Source organism: Corapipo altera, unplaced genomic scaffold (genome assembly GCF_003945725.1).
Source record: "Corapipo altera isolate COAL_440 unplaced genomic scaffold, ASM394572v1 46, whole genome shotgun sequence".
NCBI classification, from domain to species: domain Eukaryota; kingdom Metazoa; phylum Chordata; class Aves; order Passeriformes; family Pipridae; genus Corapipo; species Corapipo altera.
The window spans coordinates 4,390,801-4,405,458 of NW_020884883.1; positions in this window are offsets into that span (position 1 = coordinate 4,390,801).

The window sequence follows — 14,658 nt, forward strand, 5'->3', positions numbered from 1 at the left end:
ATATTTTGAGATGCAATTTCTAAATAATGCAGTCAAAATACTAGTATTAAAGAAGTTCTTAATTTCTAGAACATTGAGGAACTGGAAGAGGCGAAGTAGATACAGTTACTTACAGTTCAAATCCAGAGGAAGATTTCAGCTTCTACAGCAAGTGACCAGGGCAGAGAAGGGCATCTTTGGACTGAACTGCTGCCTTCTGCTGGTGGGGAGAAACTCTGACTTTTTAGCTAGTTATTGATTGGGCTATACTGTGTGTTGTGTTCACAGGATAAGAACCTAATTTGTAAGACATATTTAGTATGTCTCATGGTTGAGGCTTTCACAACTTGACTGCCAGTTGTTTGTTGCACTGCAGCTCTTGTGTCTGCCTCAGAAGCATTTGAGAAAACTTTGAGGCTTTAGCATTAGTGGAAATTACACAAAAACATGCTTTGTATAAAGTTAAATAGCTCTTTATTCTTCGTATGTTTAAAAGTAAAATTATAAGCTGCATGCAATTTGAATATTTATAGTTCATATGCTTGCCTCTTTTGCCATAGTTGAGCAGTTGCCATGGTTCCCATTATGCTGTCTGCTTTAGAGGCAAACTTCATAAACATGCTAAATGGAACTGGGTTTCTGAAGTGTACTACACTTCTAGTGCCCTCAGCTGCATCTTGAACTGATCTGTGTTTTCCACTGCATCCAGAGATCAGGACTCACAAGAAATGCAAATATTAATACACAAGATTAATTCTCTTCATCTGTCTTACCAATAAAAAGCAACAAATTAAGTGCATTAAGTGTATAAAGAAGTAATTAATTTTAAAAAAATGAAATTCAGTTAAATGTGGGTGACAACACACTCAGTAGGCATAATAGTTCAGCTTTGCACTGTGCAGGGCCTGCTCCTCTTTCTGAAGGGATGTGAATGGGGATAGAGAGATAATGTAATTGTGTTTTGCAAGGATGAAAAGACTGGGGCAATTTGTAAGATACCAGTTTCAGGAAGAGAGGTTAAAACTTAGAAAAGGAGCAGATTTATATGTCTTGGTACTGTATTTACATCCTGTGTAAATGGTGGGTATGTGGAGGTATCTATATATCCAGTCAACTTCTCATGGAGAAACAAATGGAAAAAAAATATTGCTGTGAAGCCCTGAACCAGTACATGCATCAGGACCAAGCCATGACTTTAATTAGGAAGCAACTCTGTAAGGACAACAGACACATAGACACACTGAATTCATAGTCAAAGAGCAGAATCTTAGAACATAGTTTCTCAATGACTAGTATAGCAGTTAATTTTTTAGTGATTTGCTTTCACATTAATTGGAATGATTTTTCTGTTCCACTGCAGTTCTCTTACAAGGGGATACTGTTGGCTCCAAACAACTTAATCAGCTGTCCATTTCTGACTGTAAAGTATTAATTTTAAATGTTGGATTTCTTTACCAAAAAGACTGTTAGATGCTGAAGCTAAATGAATTTAAATGAGGAATAATTTGCTAAATTATTTCTTTATACTCCTTTGTAAGAAGGGGGTTAATGGTGACTAACCAACTTTGATTTGTTATAAATTTAGAGATTTTAAATTGAACTTAGTTGTCTTCATATAACATAATATGCTTCAAAAATTGCTCAGAAGTTGGTGATTTTCATAAAAGGGTGCTTTTCAAACAGAACTATACGCAGCTTAATGTATTTTGGAATTAAATAACATGGTCCGTGTTATTCCGAGAAAGCTCATTATAGTGTAATGGCTGTCTTTTGCATCTGTAATAATTTATGAAGAAAAGAGCAGCATGCTGGGTTTTTTTTTTAACCCTCAGATTTTTGATATTTGCCTACCTGTTTCGAGGATTTCAAGGAGGATGCTGGAGTCATGTGTTTGACACAAGCAGTTATGAATAGGATTGAATATGGCTGCCACAATCCAGGAAACACTAAGATGTTTTAGAAAACAATGGAGGAGTAACTGATAGGGGAATACTCCAGAATACTCCTGGAATGCTCCAGCCAGGCTGGCAAGGCTTGTTGCTACCAGGTTTGTTTGAGGCCAAAAGAGGAGGCTAAAATCGTTCAACATTGGTGATGCAGGAATGGGACTGAGCAGAGTGTCGCCACGAGGTAAAACAAAGACAGACATAGAAGTAGGAGTGCCCCATTGAGTAGTACTACCACAGAACTAGCAGCTGGGTGCTGGAGATGCTGTAGCTGGGCTGAATAACATTTGGCAACAGTTCGTACTTTTCCACCCTTTAAGTGTGGTTTTTTTTCAATACAATAATTTTTTAACAGCTAATATACAACCTTACCTGGGTGCTAAGTGCACCTGGGCCTGTCTTGCTGGTGCCAACTCTGTTCCTAGAGTTGGTGAATTTTGCTCCAACCCCACTTCTCTCTTCCTCATCCCTTGAGGGCTGAAGGCAACTGGACTTGTCATCTTAGGAATACACTTGACAGTTGACTAGTTTAAGCTTACTTTACTAATTAAAATGTAATTACTGTCTCAGTTTCAGAAGTTCAAGAAAAAAGTAGCCACAGAGGGATGTGGTATGACACTGCTGAGGCCATTAGAGGGGTAGTCTTCATACAAAAAGGTTCTGAGCATCTTTGATGAGACTATATGATGGTACATAGGCAAAGTGTGTGAATTACTGTGTAGATCACAAATGTGCCTTTGTAGCTATATCTTTCTTGTTCATGTGTTGCTTGTATTTTGTATTTTTGTATTCAGATTGAGCTGCTGCAGGAAACATGATCATAGGTTTCTGAACTGCTCATTTGTAGCAGTGTCTACTGCCTTCAGTAGTGTGTGTGTATAGCACAAATCTGAAGGCAAAGACGTTTTTAGAGAAATGAGAATCAGGTGGGCAAGGGAAGTAAAAATAATTTTGCTTAAAGAAGTCGAGAAATTTTTAAAAGCAATTTCCTATTTTTAATTAATATATTGAATAGCTAATTGTTTTGCTGATTGTATTAAACAAAAGGTATTTAATATTGGACCAATAATTTTAAATTCTCTTGCAATCAGATGTTATATATCACCTATTTTTAAACCTTCTCATAACTTCAAGGTAGTAAAATATCCTATACCAAGCAAAAGAGAATTTAAAAGTATTTCAGTCACTTTTTTTTCCATAAATGACTTAAATGTAAGCACTGAGGAAATTATTTTAATAAATATTTGAGATCGCATGTGGAAGCTATTTGTGAAGGCTTTTAACTTCAAGTATTAATTTATTTTCAAATACATTATCTATTTGTACATATGTGAAATAACCATTAGACATCATCTGTAGCCTCTTTAAAAACTTTGACAATGATATTTTATTTCTCTTAATTATCTCCTTTCTGATTTTCATGTTAGTCTAAGTTAAAAATTTTTGTTACACTTAGAGGTTCAGATTCCAGATAATTTTTTTTTTTTCAGGTACCATCTGAAATAGCATATTAGTTAGAGTTGCAAAACAGATTCTGTTCATCACAGTATGTAACAAATCATTAACATTTGTAATATTTGTATTGCATTTTTAATAACGATATTGGACTTGCTGGTTTTGATACTTGGGATTTCCATTACCCCCTTTGGAAATCATCCACAATAGAGAAAAATCTTCAAAAGTTTAGTAAAAATAGTAAGTTAGATTTATGAGATTGGGAAACTTACTCCTCTCTTTTTAACTGCACAGACTTTGTTCTCTGTACTTGCAATTTCCATTTCTCGGCTGAGGGATTATTATAAAAGGCTTCAAATGAAGCTGACTGGAGAAAAAAAATGAAATTTATGAAATACCACTGATTGATGCTTAGGTGACTCTCTGTTTACTTATTTCTTTTGCGTAACAACGGGACACTTCTGAATGTATTGTTTGTGATGGGAGTTTGGTAGAATATGCTGTGATCTGGAAATCCTGACCTAGTTTTCACATCAATGCCTTGTGTTCACTAGGAGAGCCCTCAAGTTGTTTTTAGTAGGATATAAGGCCAATATATTTCCTGCCAGGAAAGAAGATAAGATGTTAAAAGGGGAAACGCAAAGGTAACCTGAAAAATGCATAAATCCACATCTCTTTTCCTGGCTTGTGAGAACTACAGTCTAATCATGCCCAAGGAACTGGTCTTTCTCTGAGTTATGAGAGATGTGGCAAGAAAACATGTACTATGCATGCTCAGTATTGCTAAGTGCTTACAAAACATGATAAATAATTATTCCCATTCTTCCTGTTCTTTTAACCAGCCAGTTCTTTGAACAGTGGTTGTGTCTCTTCTAATTGGTTTGCAAGCATGCATTTGAGAACACAGTTGAAAACCTGGACTATGCTGAGTAGTCTGTAGCTGTAGTAATTCACACATAGAAGTGATGCTTCTCATTCAGGAGTGTGGCAAAAATTAATTTGGAAAAGAACAGTTCCAGTTGGAAGAGACATACAGTGATCATTAGTCCAACTGCTGGAAGTCATCAGGGTTGACCAAAATTTATATTAAGAAAGGCGTTTTCTAAATGCCTTTTAAGTACTGATAAGCTTGGGGCACTGGCCACCTCTCTACGAAGTCTGTTCCAGTGGTTGACCACTCTTGCTGTAAAAAAATGCTTCCTGCCACATCCAGTCTCATCTTAAAAACCTCCAGGGACAGAGAATCCACTGCTTCCCTGGGCAGCCCATTCCAGTGCCTGATTACCCTCTCTCTAAAGGATTTCTTCCTAATATCCAACCTAAACCTCCCCTGGCAGAGCTTAAGACCATGCCCTCTTGTCTTACTGATAGCTGCCTGGGAGAAGAGACTAACCTCTCCGGCTACAGCCTCCTTTCAGGTAGTTGTAGAGAGTGATGAAGTCTCCCCTGAGCTTCCTCTTCTCCAGGCTGAACAACCTCAGCCTCTACTTATAGGAATAATGTGCCAAACTGGAAGAGGTGGAGGCCACCGCTATTTCAAACCAGTGACTACTTGCCGTAAAGTTCAGGTCTTAATTCTTGTTTGCTTCATTATTATTGTAATAGTTTCACTTCAGGTAGTCCCATACTATCAGTTTGTAATTTTTGTGATTTCTGGTTGGTTCTCTCCTCTTATGAGATGAAGATGGCAGACCAAATTGGAAAAAACAGTTATTGTGTAGGAGCCATCTAGTAGCTGCACTACATATAAGCACAGCCTGTCATGAACCACAATTCCAAAAGCACTCCATCTATAGATAACTTGATGCAATCTCTTTAAGCAGCCTTTTGTACTTCAACTCCAGTGTTTCTCCCTTGAATTTTAATTTCCCCCTAGACAGTACACCGAAAACTAAGTCACATTTAAATAAATAGGGGGCAGGGAGAATTTGTGTCATGGACTTTAGCAAGCTTATTTTTGATATACAATCTTCTATTAACGTTCCTTTAAAAGGCTTTAAAAAGTCCCCCACACCAATTCTGTTCCACATTGCCTGACACATGAAAAGTCAGAATTTTATTGATGGCAGTCTGCAGATAAAGCTAATGGCTAATACTTTCAATGGGAAATACAATCTGAAATAGCAAAAGAGAGGGTGTAAAAGAGGGGAAGACAAACAAGAAACAACATGGAAGAAGTTGGAAAAATTATAGCCTTGTGCAAAACAGGTAGAAAATCTGACCAATGTAACTCAGAAAAAGAAATTCTGTAGCTTAGGCATATAAAACAGAAGTAGAAAAAAAGGAAACAAGGAAGGGAACACAAGGACGAGGAGTCCGTGAGTGAGCAGGGCTGCAGTTCATCCCTAGCAGCTTGTCAAGCTTACTTTGCCACTGTTGGACAGGATAAGCAAACAAAAGCTTGAATTGAGAACCAAACTGAACCACCTCACCTCAAATAAGGACAATTGGAAAGGGAAACAGACTGGAAGATGACCAGTGCTTTCTTGATTTAATGCTTTTGACATAGCACCTATTCACAATTTACAGAAGATTTATCTTGTTTAAACCTGCCATGCCCCAAGATTTCTGTTTAACTTCTCTAGTGTATCTTTATTTTAGTTTAATATGTTATGAACCTCAAAAGAAAAAGAGGTTTCCTGCACCTAAGTATGTAGAAAGTCACATTCTGGCCTGAAATTTTTCACTAATCCACTTTGATTTCTTCAGAAAAGAGATTCTTTTGGGGTCATGCATGCATAGACACACAAATGTGTGTAAATAAATATAGATACTTGTATTAGCACTAGGTGATCTTGTAAAAATTCAGATACTTGCTGGTTCATTGAGAAATGCCAGAACAGTCATCTAGATAGCTCCGTCTAGAACCAGCATTTTTAATTTTTATTTTTTTAATTGAGTATTGCCTGTGACTTTAGAACCTTTACATATTTACCTTTCCAATACATTTAGTTTTGAATTTTGTGTGTTAGGGGTTAACACTTAATTTACTTAAAATCAGAACCTGACTGGGAGAATGGATGACACACACAACGTAATAGGTACTTTTTAGGTATTTATATATATTCCATGAAATGAGCAGCGAAACAAACTGATCTGTTTATAGCAAATGAACCTAAAAGCAAACAACTCCCCTCGCAAGGGCAAAATCTGAAGTCTAGCAAAATTAATAATACTAAAAGCAAGATCATGACTCTGTAAGAATAGTGCTGTTGACAGTAGTGGTACCAATATCACACAGCAAAAGTAAAATAAAAAATAAAAAAATCTAATATTTCTTTATTTAGACAGATACTAACATTGAAACAGATAAATTAGTTGTCACATACAGGATGCTTAACCCTCAGTGTACTCTCAACAGAATTTCTTTACATTATGTCTTTCAAGGATTGTAAAGACATATTGATTGGCTGGTGAAACACAAGGCATTTTAAGATTGTTCTTTGAAGTAAAACTTCTTGTTTGTATTATAGTAGTTTTCTTTTATGAAAGTCTGCAATACCAGAACTGAGATTAAAGGTACTTAGTTCATTTGAGTATGCAAAGGGGGAGTTATTCAGAAGAATTTCGATATGTTTTGTGCTGTTATTGGGCAACCAAAATAATTTTTAAAGCTTTACAGTATTAGACATGCTTTTCAGAAATTGCTGGTGCAGAACCTCTTTACAACTTCAGTGTGTGTAGGAGATGCTCTCATATGAACTTGAGCTGCTCTCTCGACCTTGAAGTGTGGTCATTTCCCCCATCCTTCAGGCTGCTCCATGGCTACTTTCATTCTCTTGTCAGTCAGCTTCTCACTGATGCTAATTAGGGTGTTAGAGCCTCACATTATTAGGTCTAAATTAGATAACTTGTTGGTGAATCCAGCAAATGCTGAATAATGCATTTCTGTCTGGGTTATGTAGGCTTTATGAGGAGGCTGTATGAATATGTATTGTGGAAGAGGCACTTCATGGAGTGTATACATCTGCATTCACACCTGTGTCAAAAATAGGTCTGTTAATTATGGTTTGTGGAAATGCCAGATATAAACAAAGAGCTGTTTTGTTAATAAATTATTTTAAAATAGTTCCTGATATGACATAGTGTCTTTTGCAAAGGGTAGTTACAGCTGGAAAGATAAAAGGCTGCAGTAATATTTGAGGTCAGCACCACTGCTTGTTTCTGCTGTGTAACAGTAAATGTCAGAATACTTCTTTCCCTATTATTTCATAGTGGAATATTAACTGCTGTTATACAAGCAACTGTTTACAATTGAATGCACTTCTTTTTTTTTAATCTCAAAGGTGCAAAGAGTATGTGGATATAAAATGGATGATTTATTCCATAGTAACTCTGTCTCATCATCATTCTGCAGTGTGATGAATGTCTGCTGGCTTATCTCTTTTCATAATATAACTCTGTTTACTTGAGCATAATAGTAGACCACAGTGAGCAAACTGCTGTGGAGGAGCTGCTAAACTGCACACTCCTATTTAGACTAATGTTTTCGCATGCTGGGAATAGCAGCATTCAGGTTGTGACTGGGAGGGGACAATTTTAAAGTAATCTTTTACTATTGAAATAAAAGCAGCAGAGTTGAAGGGGCTATCTAATGTAGTAGTATACAGTGTGAGAATTCACAATGAGTTATAATGGTAAGTCCTTTGTTCCCGCAGAACAAGACATTTAAAGACTGTGGCTGAACTTTTTCTGTTACTTTGCAGTCTCTCTGTGGCCATTTTCAACCACTATTTTTTTGGTAGGAGTGCAGTAAGTTTAACTCATGCTTTCTGATTCAGTAAGTTTTATTTTGGTAATACAGGTGAATAAATTTAGGGCTTTCCATGTCCTCATTCTGGTAATGAAAAAGTTGATGCAGAGGGGGTAGTATAATTTAGGAGATGTTCTTGATAACAATTTATTAATTAGTTGTTGTTATTTTTCTTTCTTCCAACTTTAATGGTGTTGCAGTAGTACGTTTTCCAGAACAGAAACTTGTGTTTACATTTGTGTGAACTGTAATGCAGTAAAATCCTGAAGTTTTTCAGGCCTTACTGAAAAACACACACACAGAACAATCTTGCTTTTTTGGCAGGGAATACAGTGAGCACACTATGTAGGATTATATTACTGTATTTGTCTATAATTAGTGCTGGTGCTAGGTTTTTAACCTTAGATGGTAAAGCATTTTAAAAACGCAAAGTTTGTGATGCAATCTAATATAATTAGTGTTTCTCACTTTAATTAGAAGAATGCAGCATTACTTACACTTTGGGTGAAAAAAAAGCCACATTGGACCGTTGAAAATATTGGTATTAACAGTTAGTAAGAAAAAAAATGTGGTATAGACAGTTTGCCAGTTTGTGGTTTTCAGTCTGCCTCTTGTACTGTGATATAGTACATATTTCTGTATTGCAGATTGATTTTTTTTTAATAGGCTTATATCCAATATTGAATATGGTCTCTTAGATCCCTTGTGATTTTTTTTTTTATAGAAGAGTGATTTGGTTAGATTTAGTACACTTTACAAAGAAGTACACTATACTCTTTTCAGTGTATACCTTGTAATTACTTTTTATATTGCTAACAAAATAACTTCTTTGGAAATACGTTTCTTATTCTTTGAATCTATTTGTATATTTACTAATGGAGGCACTCAAGATCAGTGTATTTGATTAATATAGCTGAGTTCTTCCATACGTATGACAACATAATTTATAGAATGTAATTTTAAAACAGGTAAATAATACCATCTATTTGGGCTATCACGGCAGTGTAATTTTATCAGACATAGAATCATAGAATCAACCAGGTTGGAAGAGACCTCTGAGGTCATCAGGTTTAACCCTTGATCCAACACCACCACGGTTACTAGACCATGGCACTAAGTGCCACATCCAGTCTCATCTTAAAAACCTCCACTACTTCCCTGGGCAGCCCATTCCAATGCCTGCTTACCCTCTCTGTAAAGAATTTCTTCCTAATATCCAACCTAAACCTCCCCTGGCAGAGCTTAAGACCATGCCCTCTTGTCTTACTGATAGCTGCCTGGGAGAAGAGACCAACCACCCCCCCCCCCAACTACAACCTCCTTTCAGGTAGTTGTAGAGAGTGATGAAGTCTCCCCTGAGCCTCCTCTTCTCCAGACTGAACAACTCCAGCTCCCTCAGCCTCTCCTCATAAGACTTCTTTTGTTTTATGAGTGGATGTTTTGTACAGTGCACAGTGGTGGACTGTTTTGGGAAGGACTGCGAAGGCCGGTCTTGGGGCACTGCCAATGTGCCCAACTCCTGAGAGTGGCGTTCTGCTGCAGAACAGCACTGAAAGGGAAGCTCCAACTGTGGTTCTTGCAGTAGTAGTTTCCAGACTTTGATCTCTGGTCAGAGGTGCTGGAGCGGGTCCAGAGAAGAGCAACAAGGCTGGTGAAGGGACTGGAGCATAAGTCCTATGGAGAGAGGCTGAGGGAGCTGGGGTTGTTTAGCCTGGAGAAGAGGAGGCTCAGAGGTGACCTCATCGCCGTCTATAACTACCTGAAGGGAAGTTCTAGCCAGGTGGGGGTTGGTCTCTTCTCTCAGGCACTCAGCAATAGGACAAGGGGGCACGGGCTTAAGCTCCGCCAGGAGAAATTTAAGTTGGATATCAGGAGAAAATTCTTTACAGAGAGAGTAATCAGGCATTGGAATGGGCTGCCCAGAGAGGTGGTGGTCTCACCATCCCTGGAGATTTTTAAACGCAGATTGGACGTGGCACTGAGTGCCATGATCTAGTAAATGGACTGGATTTGGACCAAGGGTTGGACTCGATGATCTCGGAGGTCTTTTCCAACCCAATCGATTCTATGATTCTATGATTCTATGATCATGGAAGGGTATTGCCCTTTAAAGTACTTTCAATTGAAAGTTGGGTTATACAAATACCATGAGGCTAATTAACATTGATGCAAGAGATACCTTTGGTCTGTTCCATTGCCTGCCCATAGCTGGGGACTTAAAGTGTGAAAAGATAATAAAACAAGCACAGAAGGATTAGATGACAGTGTCGTGTGCCCAAGTGATGTGACAAGCAGCTTATAATATTTTATTGAATAAATCCATTACAGAATTCTAATACAGCTTTTTAAACAAAGTGCAAATGGTTGTGCAAATGCATGCAACCAGGCACAAGGGCTTTATGGAACTGTCACCATACATGGATATAAAATAGGGTAATCTAGGTGTTTTGTTTTGGAAGGAGGACGGTTAATGAAGGGTGCTGATAATAGTGCTGCAACAGCGTCAGTGAAGTATTGACAGTTCTCTTTTTTTACTGCTCTAATGTCTTCATTATATTTTGTGGGTGACTTTTTGATTTAGTGTGATCTTTTACAGGTTGATCAAATGACAGAAATATGAAATCCAATTATGTTCTACTGCATTATATATAACCAGAGTTCTTTCTTGACCTTGCTATTACTAATCTTGAATTATACTGGGATATTGTACTATTTTATCAGTATCATTGTGTGTGTAAAGGTAAAGTAGAACCGGAAACTGCCTCAGTGTTCACTGGATTGGTGTCTTCATTTTTTTAATGGTCCATTTTAAATAGGGGAAACTTTTCTAAGAGAGCTCAACAATATTGAATAGTATGGCACAGCCATATTTTGTTTCCTGTCTGTCTTGCAAATAACTACGAATAGGTGGATGTTTTAGGAAATACGTGTCTGCTCGGTCCATTTGCTACTTTTCTGGACACCCTGAATATGTATTTTGGCTGCAGTACTGTCCTTTACCTATCACTTCACGTTTAAAAATTCCATCTTTATTTCAGATTTAGTTTCTAAAAAATCAGTTTACTTTTTCAACACCTTGCCCAAGTAATATACATTTCAAATACCTGTTAATGAAAATGGCATTTGTTAATCTTTGGCTTGTATTAGAATTGACACCATCTGGTAGGGAATATCCTTCAAATTGAAGATTTATTCAGTCTGAAAATTTACCAACAAAAATCAATCTTTTTTTCAAAGTTAGATAGGAAGAAATAAATATTAATCACTTTTCTTTATTTCAAACATCAACTTATTTTATATCTTTTTATGGAAAATATAAAGATTAATTTAAACAAAAGGAAAAGATGAAGATTCTAAATAGGGAAAGGCAAATTCATTATGGAAATTATTTGTTTTTTAAAGGAAATCAGAAGAAGTAAAATATAGCAATGATAAATAATTTCATAGGGATATTTACTGAAGTATTGCCAAAATACTGACCTTCTAAGTTTTAATTTTTTTTTATTCCTGCATATTCCTAAGCTCTTGTTGTTGTTTGGATTTTTTTAAAACTTTGGCATCCTTTTCATTTCATGTTAAGCAGTTTGGTTTCCCAAGATTGTATCATTACATCTTGCAGTCGTCAAAAAAAATGCTGACATAAAGTGTTTATTTAAAAAAAAAATAATTTCTTAATTCAGTTTTTGGATAGTTAGATTAAAAGAAAAATGTGCAGAGCTTCACAAACTAGAAGTTACAACAGGAAAAAAATAGCAGATTCTGGAAAATGCTCTTAATAAAATTAGATGCTTGACATTTTTCAGGTGAGCTTCAGGAATGAGGAAAGGACCCAAAGAATTTTAACATAAATACTGAAAAAATAAGAGACATGAAAGTCAAGCCCTAGGTAGTTATCTCAGCCTCTAGACCAGGAGTATGGCTTACTGGGACTTTGAACTTGAATTGCTAAACCTCTGATCTTCCCAGAAATTTAGGAGATATAGCATTTATATATAAAGTCAAAGTGGAATATATCTGAGTAGTTTTCTGAAATACCATCTCTCAAGTTTATCAAATTGCAATTTTAAGTGGTTACTCATTATTGAGTCTTGAATGGAATTGGAGGATGTATTTAAGAGACATGGGAAGATAGCCCAGGATCTTATCTTTTGCATATTTCCTGTAGCCAGGGTGAGGTTAGAGAGTCCTGGGATGTGACAGCATTGCTGATGCAATAGCTCTGTAAGGGAACCAAGAAGATGCTTTGTATATAGGAAGTAAAACTGAAAGAGTTACACTTGGGAAAGTATGGCTTTAAAGAAGAAAAAGAAGTAATTGTAGTGACCTAAAGATGTTATGGGAAAACATTGTGACATTGAGGTGAAATAGTTTGTATTAAATTCTGCTTGTGAGGAACCACCATAAATCTGGACAACAGTATGTTATAGTGGTTTAGTTCACATACTCCTATGAATAATCCATATAACCAGTTTAATTGTATCTCTCAGAATCACAACTTCGGCAGTGTCTTAAAAATAGTATTTTATAGATAATAGTATCAAACTGAGTCAAGTTCTCTTGACCATATTGTTAAACATAAAAATAACAATCCTTATTTTATCATACTTACAATTCTAAATGCAATTTTGATATTAAAACTTACTTAAATTATTAAAATGTTACTTAAAGTAATATTTCCTTGCTCTTTGCTCCAATAAAAATTGTAAGAATCACAAGAAAAGAGATGTGAAATAGTGTGTAGTTATTTTTAATTTTTTTCTGTAGCTTTTCTGAATTAAAACTACTAGTAGAAAATTAACAAAGGAGACACTGGTTACTTTTGGTTTTTCATAGCATTTAGGTATAAAGCACAATCAGTCACTAATTCTAATCTCATATATCATAGTATTTAATTTCCCACATTTACTTCTGCATTAAACTCAGTACTTGTTTCGTGGTTGGGTTCAAGACAACACCTGGAAGAAAACTCTGTCTGCGTATTTCGGTTATATTACTGTCAAACATCCTTTAACTTGCTTTTAATTTCCAGCCATTGGTCTTGCTATTCCTCTCACCTTTAAAGATACTTATGCAAAATAGTCAAGGTTGCTAAGCTTCTTTGTGATTAATAGATTAAGAAGTTTCTCTTGTTTTTCTTATTGTTGAGTTCTTGAAGATAATTTTTATAACTTTCTCCTCTCCTCAGTTTTCTAAATTTTTTTTAACACATAAACCCCTAAATTAATGATGTATTTTAGGCTTTATCTGCTGTCACTCACTACATCAAAAGTTTCTTAAAAGTGCGTTGCATTGGCTGGTAATGTTGAGTAGTACAGCCATTATAATTTGCTTCTTCCCAAAGGTAGCTTCTCGATTCTGCTATTAAATTATAATTCCTCAATGAAGTGTTTTTCTTCAGTATTGATTCATTAAATTATGTTTTATTTCTTCCAAGCTATCTTGGTAGCCTTTATTTGTAACCTAAATGTTAGGAATGTGTGCCAATTTTCTGTCCATTGATCTAATTGTCCCTTAATTCACCTCCCCCTTTCCTTTGGTTTCCCTTCATGCCTGTTTAATTGTTAATGTCAAACAAATGCAGAATATGTAAAACATATTCTGGCTGGAGATGTGAGTGCTCCAACTCTGATCTGTCCCTGCTGCTCTCCACAGTCTGCTGGGGCTTCTTCTGGTACAAAAACCCACTCGTGGTCCTTCAGGCAGATTGAGATGGAGGTTCCCATGTGTGGCACATCCAGTCAGACTCTGATGGCCTGCAGTAAGCTGTTGATTTCAGTAGTAGGACTAGATTTCAGTAGTGCTCTTATTAGGTCCTGAGTACATACTAAAGTGGTTTGTTAAGTCTTGAGCGAGTTTTGAGTCACTGACAGGTCACCTATTTTATTAGATCATCTATTTTTTACAGGTAGCCTTATTTTCCCATTTAATGCAAATACACTCAAATTGTCTTTTTAGGACAGTGACAGCTCTGCATTTTAGCCATTATGTATCCCCATAGGAACTGAATTAATTATGGTGATTTTACAAATTTTCCTATATGTGAATACGTAAAAATTTCTATTTGACTGTAAAACCTGACCTACTAAGGTTAGTGTTATATATAATTTATGATGCTCACTTCGTTTTTAAAATAATCCTCTAAAATGGTTTAAAATACATTTGTCAACATATAATCTGACCTCCAGTCTGACCCACCCCAGTAATCTTATGTTATAACTAATCTACTGAAATAGATCTATGAGACAGCTTTGCAAAATTCAGATATCAAGGCAGCATTTATGCCATGTCTTTATATTCTTTTTGTGGGATGATGACCAAGGACTCAGGCAAGGACTAAGGCTTACTATCTACACCATGCACTGCATTCTGTGTTATCTTTGTAGATGGAGATCTGCGTAGTTCATGTTAAGAAAGGCTGACTTGGCTGAAGAAGGAGGTCCTGTGGAGATGGGATGCTCCTGAGAAAGAATGAAAAGTTGGACATGAACCAACAGTGTGCAGTATTGCCCAGAAACCAACTACATC